A 9,330-nucleotide genomic window follows, 5' to 3' on the forward strand; every position below is an offset into this window, starting at 1 on the left:
TATCTTGAAAGCTCTCTGACACAGATGAGGTGGAAGTGAGAGCATAGTTGGTCCCTATCTTCTCTGTGCCTCCATTTCTCCATCTCTAAAATGGGAGAAGTAACTGCCTGTCTTGTGTAAAGAGTCTTGAGAGGGCCAGAAGCAAAGTAGTCTTAATCAGCCAAATCCTGAAGTCTTTTCTAAGTCCATACTTTCATGGAGTCAATGGGATTTTTCCTGACTAAGGACTGAGAAGGCACTTGAAGGAGCTGGTCCACTGATTATTGTTTGAATGATGCACTTAAATAGCCCCTGGCACAGAGATATCTGAGGGCTTCTAATGATTCAGGTATGTGACCTGTTGGAGGCACTAGTCATGTGACATCTAAAAAACCCTCAAACAAACCCAGAACTGAATCTCCATATCCCCAGAGCAGCAGACATGCCAATATAGTGCTGCAATTGCTAATTTACCATAAGTGGCATCAACACCGCACTCATCTTTGTCGACTGTCTTACATAACCGGTTGGCTGTGTGGCTGAATTAAATACGTTATAGCACCGTGATACACTGCAATTACCATAACACAGCATAGTTAGTACTTTTTGTGCACTGGGAATTTTAGTTTCATACATCATTCACCAGCCTCATTGTTCCCCGGACCACTATTCATCTCCGCGAGACCTGCACTTGAAACAGTCAGAGGAGGGGGGCAAAGAATGCACCCAATAAGTTCACTTCAATAGTCATGTGGCTTTTACAATCTTTTACAATACACACAGCTGCACAGGGTCATTGAGGAGAGTTGATAGCCCCCCTATTCCTCACACAAACTCTGTGAGGCCTCTGAAGGCCTTCCCTGGACTTTGGATCTGGGCACACTCAGGAAAGTGGGTGTTGCACACCTGCTCTCTCCCTATTGACTCAGTGTGGGCGAGGAGCAAATTAACAGCCCACTGGAGTAACGGGGTTCTCTAAGGTAGAATTCCTTCCCTGGTGAACTCCAGGCAGAGCCATCACTTGGATACAGCGAATAGGGGTTACCACCCCAGGACCCGAGCTTTGGGGGGGTCTCACGCTTTGGGTGAGGAGGTGCACGGGAAGGCAAGCAGCAGGCGGGTAGGCGGGCGGGAGGCTTAAGGAGGAGCCCCTCTACCAGAACCTCCGCCTCCTGCCTGCCAGTGGGCCCCTCCCCCTCAGTGCCTACCGCCTGCCACAGATCAGATGTTTCGCGGTGTCAGGAGGTCCTGGGGAGGAGGGGAGAGGAGAGAGGGCGCAGCACACTCAGGGGGACGTGGCAGAACTGGCAGAGAAGAGGCAGGGTAGGGGTGGGAAGAGGTGTGGTGGGGGCATGGTGGGTGTGGGAAGAAGCAGGGTGGGGCCTTGGGGGAAAGGATGAAGTGGGGATGGGGCATGGCAGAGCCAGGGGGGAGCACCCCCTGGTAGATTAGAAACTCAGTACCTATGTAGTTAAAAAAGCAAAAACAAAAAGCCTACATTTTAAAATATAAAGGGCTGATTTACACCACCTGTGGATCTGGACCTTTAAAAGTTTTATGGTAGCATTGTTTTATCTGTTGGGGGTTTTTCGGTTTGTTTTGTTGCTTCAAAGCACAGCATTCCAGTAATGCTTTTGCATTTGGGGTAAGTCTGGAGTTATAAAATATTGATCTCTATATCTGCAGGATGCTCCTGGAAACAGAAGAGAATATAAATGAATTAAAACATATTTGCTGAAGTTTCAGTTTCTATAGGAGTCATAGTCCACAAACAAAATGCCCTTTCATGAACCAGAATGCTCTGCCACTCTGCTTAATTTCATGCATATTGTTTCTGCCAAATAAGATCGCTTTGCAGAGTCTTGAAGGCTGCATCTCCTGAAAGAAACATGAAATATGGTTATGGTGGAGAGTGCTTATAAACCCCTTGCATGGGACTGCAGAGAATACTGCACATTTGACAGATGCAAAGCTGAGGAATTGCTTGATACAGTTCTTGGGAACTGAATTGAACAGAATATCAATATTAATTATTATTTGTATTGTTGTTCCACATACAGCCCGAGTAAGGGATCGGGGCCCCACTGTGCTTGGCAGCATGCATGCACAATAAAATGATAGTTCCTCCCGCACACAGCTTACAGTTTAAACACATGACAAGACATAAGAGAGGGAGTAAAGACCACAAACAGGGAGGGAGGCTCAGAATAGTAAAGAGTGCTAGGCATTGAACACAGATGTCTTGAGTACAGCTTGATGGGAAATGGCTTTCCTATCCCACAAATAATTGAGATTTCAACAATGTTCCCCCTCTGAACCAGGACAAAACGGACACCTGTCACAAATTTTTGTGGAAAGGTGGAGAAAGACCACCCCAGAAGCCAGCTGGAAAATCAGGTTGAAGTCTGGGATCTGTCCGATTCAGAGCAGGCGCTTAAACCTGGGTCTTCCCCACCTCCCCCAAGTGCTGTAACCATTGGCTCCTCTGAAATAGGGCTCTCTCAATCTCTTCTGTTGGAGATGGTCCACTTTGTATAACTTCTATATTAAATAGTGCTGAGAGAAAGGCTAACTCTACAGCCTGGTGATTAGGGTGTTTGTCTGGCATACAGAGGGATTTGAACCTCACTCTACCACAGCATCTGGGTGTGCCCTAACCACCAAGCTATTGGCTATTCTTGAGCTGGTTCTCAGCCTCACCAGACATTCCGTACTGAACCTGAGAAAGTTTAGTCAAAGCCAGGCCTTTTGCAAAGAAAGTTTTCGGTTTCAGTGAATCCGTATTTTCTGTAGAAAAAATATGTTGTCAAAAAATTTCTAACCACCTTTACTCCAGAGTCCCGGTGCATTTGTAACCCACACATCTTCTGGGTGTGGTGTTCTGTCTCATCTAGTGGCACCGAGACCACTTAAAGAGAGAGATGAAATGAGTCTGTTCTACAGCCTTACCTAACAGTTGGTTGGCTTTTAGCTCATGTGGTAGAGGCTCATGTACTAAGCTCCAGAGGTTCCTGGTTCAATCCTGCTGGCCGATGACTGAGGTCTGTCGGCCTTACACATTGTCTTACGCACAAGACAATTCCACTAGACTAATGGACAAAGACACTACAATTGACAATAGTAGTACTCTACTATTTATATGGAGACCAAGAATATCTGTAATAACAGTAAAAGCCAACCTCCAGCTATCAGGGATTATGAGGAGACCTTCACTGGGAACAAGTTATCCCACATCTGCTTACTGTCTGGTTCTTACACCTTCCTCTGAAGCTCTGGTGCTGATCGCAGTTGGAGACAGGATGCTCAGATAGGTGGACCTTGAGTCTGTTACAATATGCCAATTCATATGTTATCTCCCCACCTCCCAAAGTGTTAAATAACTGGCAATAAGAATAGCTTAATCTGTACATGGATGTCCAGTTGCAACGGCCTCTATGCTTGTAAGATTCATATTAGCTTGATTACAGGGTATGTCCAGCTATAACCCATAATAATTTGCAACTCATTCACCCCAAATAATTGAATTTAAATTGGAACATGTCAGGTGGAAACTCATAGAGTGAACTATTTTTAAAAGGTTCACTGTACCAAAAGCCAAGATTTAAAAAAGGCACAGCTCACAGATAATTATGCATTAGCTGTTATAAATTATGAGTACTATGTCTGCTATGAGAATTAGTCAGTTGCTAAGAGAATGGTCAAGAATCATTTGTTGGATGGTGTAATAGCTCATATTCATATGAATGTAGCCTTAATTACAACTGATATTCATTTACAAGTTACACAGATGCAATAGCAGGTAAGCCAGTGTGTCAGCAATTCATCCCACCCACTCCCCAACACACCATCCCCAGCTATAAAAGTGTAGGATATTGTACCTGCTATTTTAAAATCAGATTTCCTATTTTCAGAAGTCTCTGCTGCATGGAAGCAGCATCACTGAATCATAATATTGATTATATTTAGCCACGGATCACAAACAAGCTAGCATTAGTACCATTCAAATAACATTTGAGCCTAGGGTGACCAGACATCCTGATACTATCGGGACCACCCCGATATTAGGGACTTTGTCTTAAATATGAAACCACCTCCCCTCTCCGCCCCACCCCCCAAAAAAAATTGTCCTGATTTTTCACACTAGCTATCTGGTCACTCTATTTGTACCCCCCACCTTCTATTAGCAGAAGCAAGTGCCACAATTGCATGCAATCGAATTATCATACTGAACAGTTAGGGCCAAATCTTGAGGTCCTTACTCAGTTTTACTCTGCCTATGCTCTGACTGACCTCAGTGGGAGTTCCACTGAGGAAAAGCATATGGCTCTGTTATGATTTGTAGCCAATGCTCCGTAAGTGAGGGATAGAAAAGAGCATTTGACTGAGATTCAGGAAGACTTGCTGCTATTTCTAAGTCTGTGTTTGGGTCTGGGCAAGTCATTTACCTTCGGTGTGCCTCAGTTTGTCCACCCATCTTTAATAAGAGACTTGGGATCTATCATGAAAAAATCTATGTAAGGATTATTATTATTTGGTTGCCAATTAGACCTAGGAGGCATTGTGCCTTAGCGATTATTCATTAAATTGCCAGCAATGTGTCCAGCCATGTACATAACACCTAGATAACTCTTGGCCCAGGAGATTTACAATATAAAAGACAGACAGAGAAAGAAGACCAGATGCACTAGAAGACCTAGGGAAAGATGCTAGCTCTTTCTATCCCACTCTTTTTCCACCTTTTCACCACCACTCAACCCATTCCAATGGTAGAGTGGAGAAGGCACTCATGAATCTTCAAATGGGATTTGAAAGGGGATGAAGGTGGTAATGTATAGTAACTGGGTAGCATCACTTAAAACCATTTGTGAGCCTTCTATTTGTCCTCTGTATCATCCATTGCAGAAGCCATCGTGAACATAAGAACATAGGAACATAAGAATGGCCATACTGGGTCAGACCAAAGGTCCATCTAGCCTAGTATCCTGTTGTCCGACAGTGGCCAATGTCAGGTTCTTCAGGGAGCATGAACAGAGCAGGTAATCATCAAGTTATCCATCCTCTGTTGCCCATTCCCAGCTTCAGGCAAACAGAGACTAGGGACACCATCCCTGCTCAGCCTGGCCAATATAGCTATTGATGGACCTATCCTGCATGAATTTATCTAGTTCTTTTTTGAACCCTAATATACTCTTGGCCTTCACAATATCCTCTGGCAAGGAGTTCCATAAGTTGACTATGTGTGGTGTGAAAAAATACTTCCTTTTGTGTGTTTTAAATCTGCTGCCTATTAATTTTTATTTGGTGACTCCTAGTTCTTGTGTTAGGAGAAGGAGTAAATAACACTTCCTTTTTTACTTTCTCCACACCAGTCATGATTTTATAGACCTCTATCATATCCCCCTTTAATCATCTCTTTTCCTAGCTGAAAAGTCACAGTCTTACTAATCTCTCCTACTATAGAAGCTGTTCCATACCCCTAATCATTTTCGTTGCCATATTCTGTACATTTTGCAGTTCCAATACATCCTTTTTGAGATGGGGTGACCAGATCTGCACGCAGATGTGGGTATACCATGGATTTATATACATGGAATATGATATTTTCTGTCTTAATATCTATCCCTTTCCTAATGGTTTCCAACATTCTGTTAGTTTTTTTGACTGCCACTTCACACTGAGTGGATGTTTTCAGAGAACTATCCTCAATGACTCCAAGATCTCTTTCTTGAGTGGCAACAGCTAATTTAGAATCCATCATTTTATATGTATAGTTGGAATTATGTTTTACAATGTGCATTACTTTGTATTTTTCAACACTGAATTTCATCTGCCATTTTGTTGCCCGGTCACTGGGACATATGTCTAAGATAACTCGATCTGAAGTTCCCCCAAGACAAGGGGTTGTGTAGACCCATGTTTTTTTGTTCAGTCTATGATAGATATAGGGGAGAGGCACAAAGTTTGGAACTGGATCAGGATCTAAACTCCCTCAGATTAAAAGTCTGACCAGGGATGATTTTGGCCCCAGAACTAGAAATAGAAAGTACTTGCCTTTATTTTCCAAACAAAGAGGTGTATTACACAAGTGACATGACAGAATGATAGGGCCATATACATCAGACTGAGACACTGATCCAAATGGACACTGACCTCAATGGAACTATGACAATTTTCACCAGGCTCCGGATCTGCCCCAAGATATTTAGCTACATAATACAGAACAGAAGTGCATTAGAGGAGGCAGCTGCAATGGATTAAGCACAAAACTGACAATCAGGAAACCTGGATATTATATTCGACTGCTAGTCACTCCCGGTATGATTTTTGCCAAATCACTTTTGCTTTCTATGCCTTGTTTTACAAATGCTCACACACCTATACAAAACACTTTCAGATCTGTGGATGAATAATGCTATAGAAATGTGAAGTGCCATTATTACCACCTCTAGCATTAACCATCCTTCACTATCAAAAATGTTATTTCCTCTATGGTGTGGAACCATCTACGAGTGTTAAGAATATCAATATTTACACGTTTGCAGTATTTCAAACTGCGGTAAGGCTGGAAATTAATAGAAAAGCAGAACAAAATGTGGGCAGTGTTTTGAATAAAAATATTTTATTTCCTAATGTAATTCCATCAAAATATTTTCTGAGGCAAATGGAGGGAATGAAAAGAAAAAAAAAACCTGCCGAAAATAAAGCCAGTCAAGAACTTAATCAAATGGATCATGAAAATAATGAAAGGAACAGCATCCCCTAGGGTTACTGAAAGATCTGAAGAATTTACTCATTGGAAAACAACATGTTTCATGGGACTAATGTACAATGAATGCAGATCAGAGAATTAGGAGGAATAGGCAAAAAGGATGGCAAAGTTTTCAGAAAGTCTTCTGTACTGACATCTGAAAATCATTATTTTAATGATTCCCTCTAACCCAAAGTATAAATGGGATCTAGGGTACTGATTTCTAACCACTTTGGCAGATGTGTGAAAGGAATATTTGGAAAGATATGGTTTCACATTACTGACAAGGCTAGAATATTACTTGAAATAAAATATTAATGTGTATAAATTAAGCATATGCTTAACCGCTTTTCTGGTGCAGAGCGCAAGTGGGCAATTGAGTACCCAACTCCAGGGTCCCCATCACAACATGCCTCCCTTTTAAACCAGAGGCCTGTTAGCTTGAGTGCCTCCAAACTGTCCTGGTGTCACACATGGAGCAAGGGGGAGTTGTTTATTTCCAGTTCAGAACCTCAACAAGGAAAAATATACATAGAGAAGATATAGCAATCATCCCACTGAGACAGAGACGCAGACAGCTCAGTCCAGATCTAACCTAATTTCACTGGACAGTAACAAAGACAATTCAGAGCACCTTAGATAGTTACAGCATTTCTCACTATGAGATAAACTCAGTTCTCTGATCATGCGTGGATAATCCAGAGAGTCTACAGACCGAAACAGCTCCGCTACAGATGTTATATTGGAAGCCCCCCACCCCCCCCCCGCCAAAAAAACTAGCAAATAACCTGTAATGGTTTTATCAGAAAAATATATCACAGCCCTTCAGAATAATATACCACAGCTGTACCATAGGACTGCTTTCATTTGTCCTTGATGAGAAGACCATGTGCAAATGATCACATTTTGTGGAATAGCAAATATGCTCCTTCCCTTTGTTTTACCTGCTCTAGAACTATTTCTTCCCGTGGCACATGCACTGACTACTGCCTGACTCATTCGTTGCTTATTTGATGGCCAGCAGGCAACGTTGAGTGACAGGGTGCTATGGTCAAGGTCAAGGAGCTTTTGCAGTCCACCAGAGTGTACTTGATTGAGCGCTGGAGAATCTTTCTTAAATGTATGTTCCATATTAACTATCAAAAGGAAAGCAATTTTAATAAACACTTCTCCTCTTTCCTTGCTAGTGCAAGGATATAGCTCCAGAAATCCCTCCCTCTAAGGGACACTCCAGGTAACCCGCCCTCCCCAGAGTCATTGCAGGACAATGTGCAAGCAAGGTATCTATCTTTTTGATAGGAAATATATTAAGGTCCTGGTTACCTGAGGTAAATAAAATCCTACAGTACTTTTTGTAGGGGTCTTAACTCCATCATCCTATATATACTGCGGCTCACTGCATTCTATCTACACAGGAACAGAGGAACTGCCAAACTGGAACAGATCAGTGGCCCACCCTGTCCTAAAATCGTGTCCCTGACAATGACCACTACCAGATGCTTGAGATGAAGGTGCAAGAAACCCTGAGACAGTCAGTTATCTGAATTCCAGAAGCACTGTACAGCCAAATCAAGGGGAGCTGCAGGGAGCTCAGCTTTTCTGAAAAACAGACCTCTTTTTTGGGCACCTAACAATGGACTTAAGATCCTGACATGAAACATCTAGTTCTGAAAACCCTGGAAACTTTCCTTGATGGAGACAATACTTCAAAACATGCATAATGCCATTGTTGGGAGAGAGATATATTGTGATTCATATATCCATGTAATATGTCATAGGTCATTGAGGCCTGGTATGAATGACGCGTGATTGACACGAATACATATACTGCAAGTTGGCAACCATAGCAAGAACTTAAGGTCAAGGACTATTAGAACTATTTGTGCAAAAACAATCTTGTTATATTCTCAGAAAAATATGGAAAATCAGCAGAAAAAGAAACAACCAGATGAATTGATATAAAAATGTATAAGAATTGGAGGAAATGGCATGCCTTGGATCACGGTGGCCCGCCCAAGATTGTCTCTTTGGAATTATGTGGGTAGAAGGCCTAGAAACAAAGGCAAAGAACCGATGATGCAACTAAATGGACTTCTGCAAATCTGAGTCGTTTATTGATCCAGAGTGACATGTGGATATAGATGTGGTTTTCGCCGGCTCCCTGCATCTTATGATCTTATGATCTAATTTAATCTCTGTTAGGATATAAATATTCATTCCTGTCTGTAAAGGCCTATACTTTAAGAATTTAGGTATATGTTTATCATTTAGCTAGTTGTAAAGGTATAAAAGAAAGAATCTGTGTAAGGGCCTTCTCTCACTGTGATAGTCTGAGGCCCTGTTCTTAGGCTAAAGCCTTTGGCTAAGCAGCAGAGGCAGCCATAAGCTGGGAAGCAAACGGTCACATCCTCACATTCCAAACTACTCATATTGAAATAAGGCAATCTGGGGCTGTTGGAAAGGTGATCCGATCTATCACTTGCAGAGAAAGAGAAGAGCCTAGAAGATGTAAAAGGAAATTCAGTTTGATAGTTTTCTGTCTGGTAAGAACTCACTTATCAATAGACACAGCTGGGAAACCCTTATGTCTTTATAGATGTAGT

The sequence above is a fragment of the Chelonia mydas genome, chromosome 4 (genome assembly GCF_015237465.2).
Source record: "Chelonia mydas isolate rCheMyd1 chromosome 4, rCheMyd1.pri.v2, whole genome shotgun sequence".
Classification (NCBI taxonomy): Eukaryota; Metazoa; Chordata; order Testudines; family Cheloniidae; genus Chelonia; species Chelonia mydas.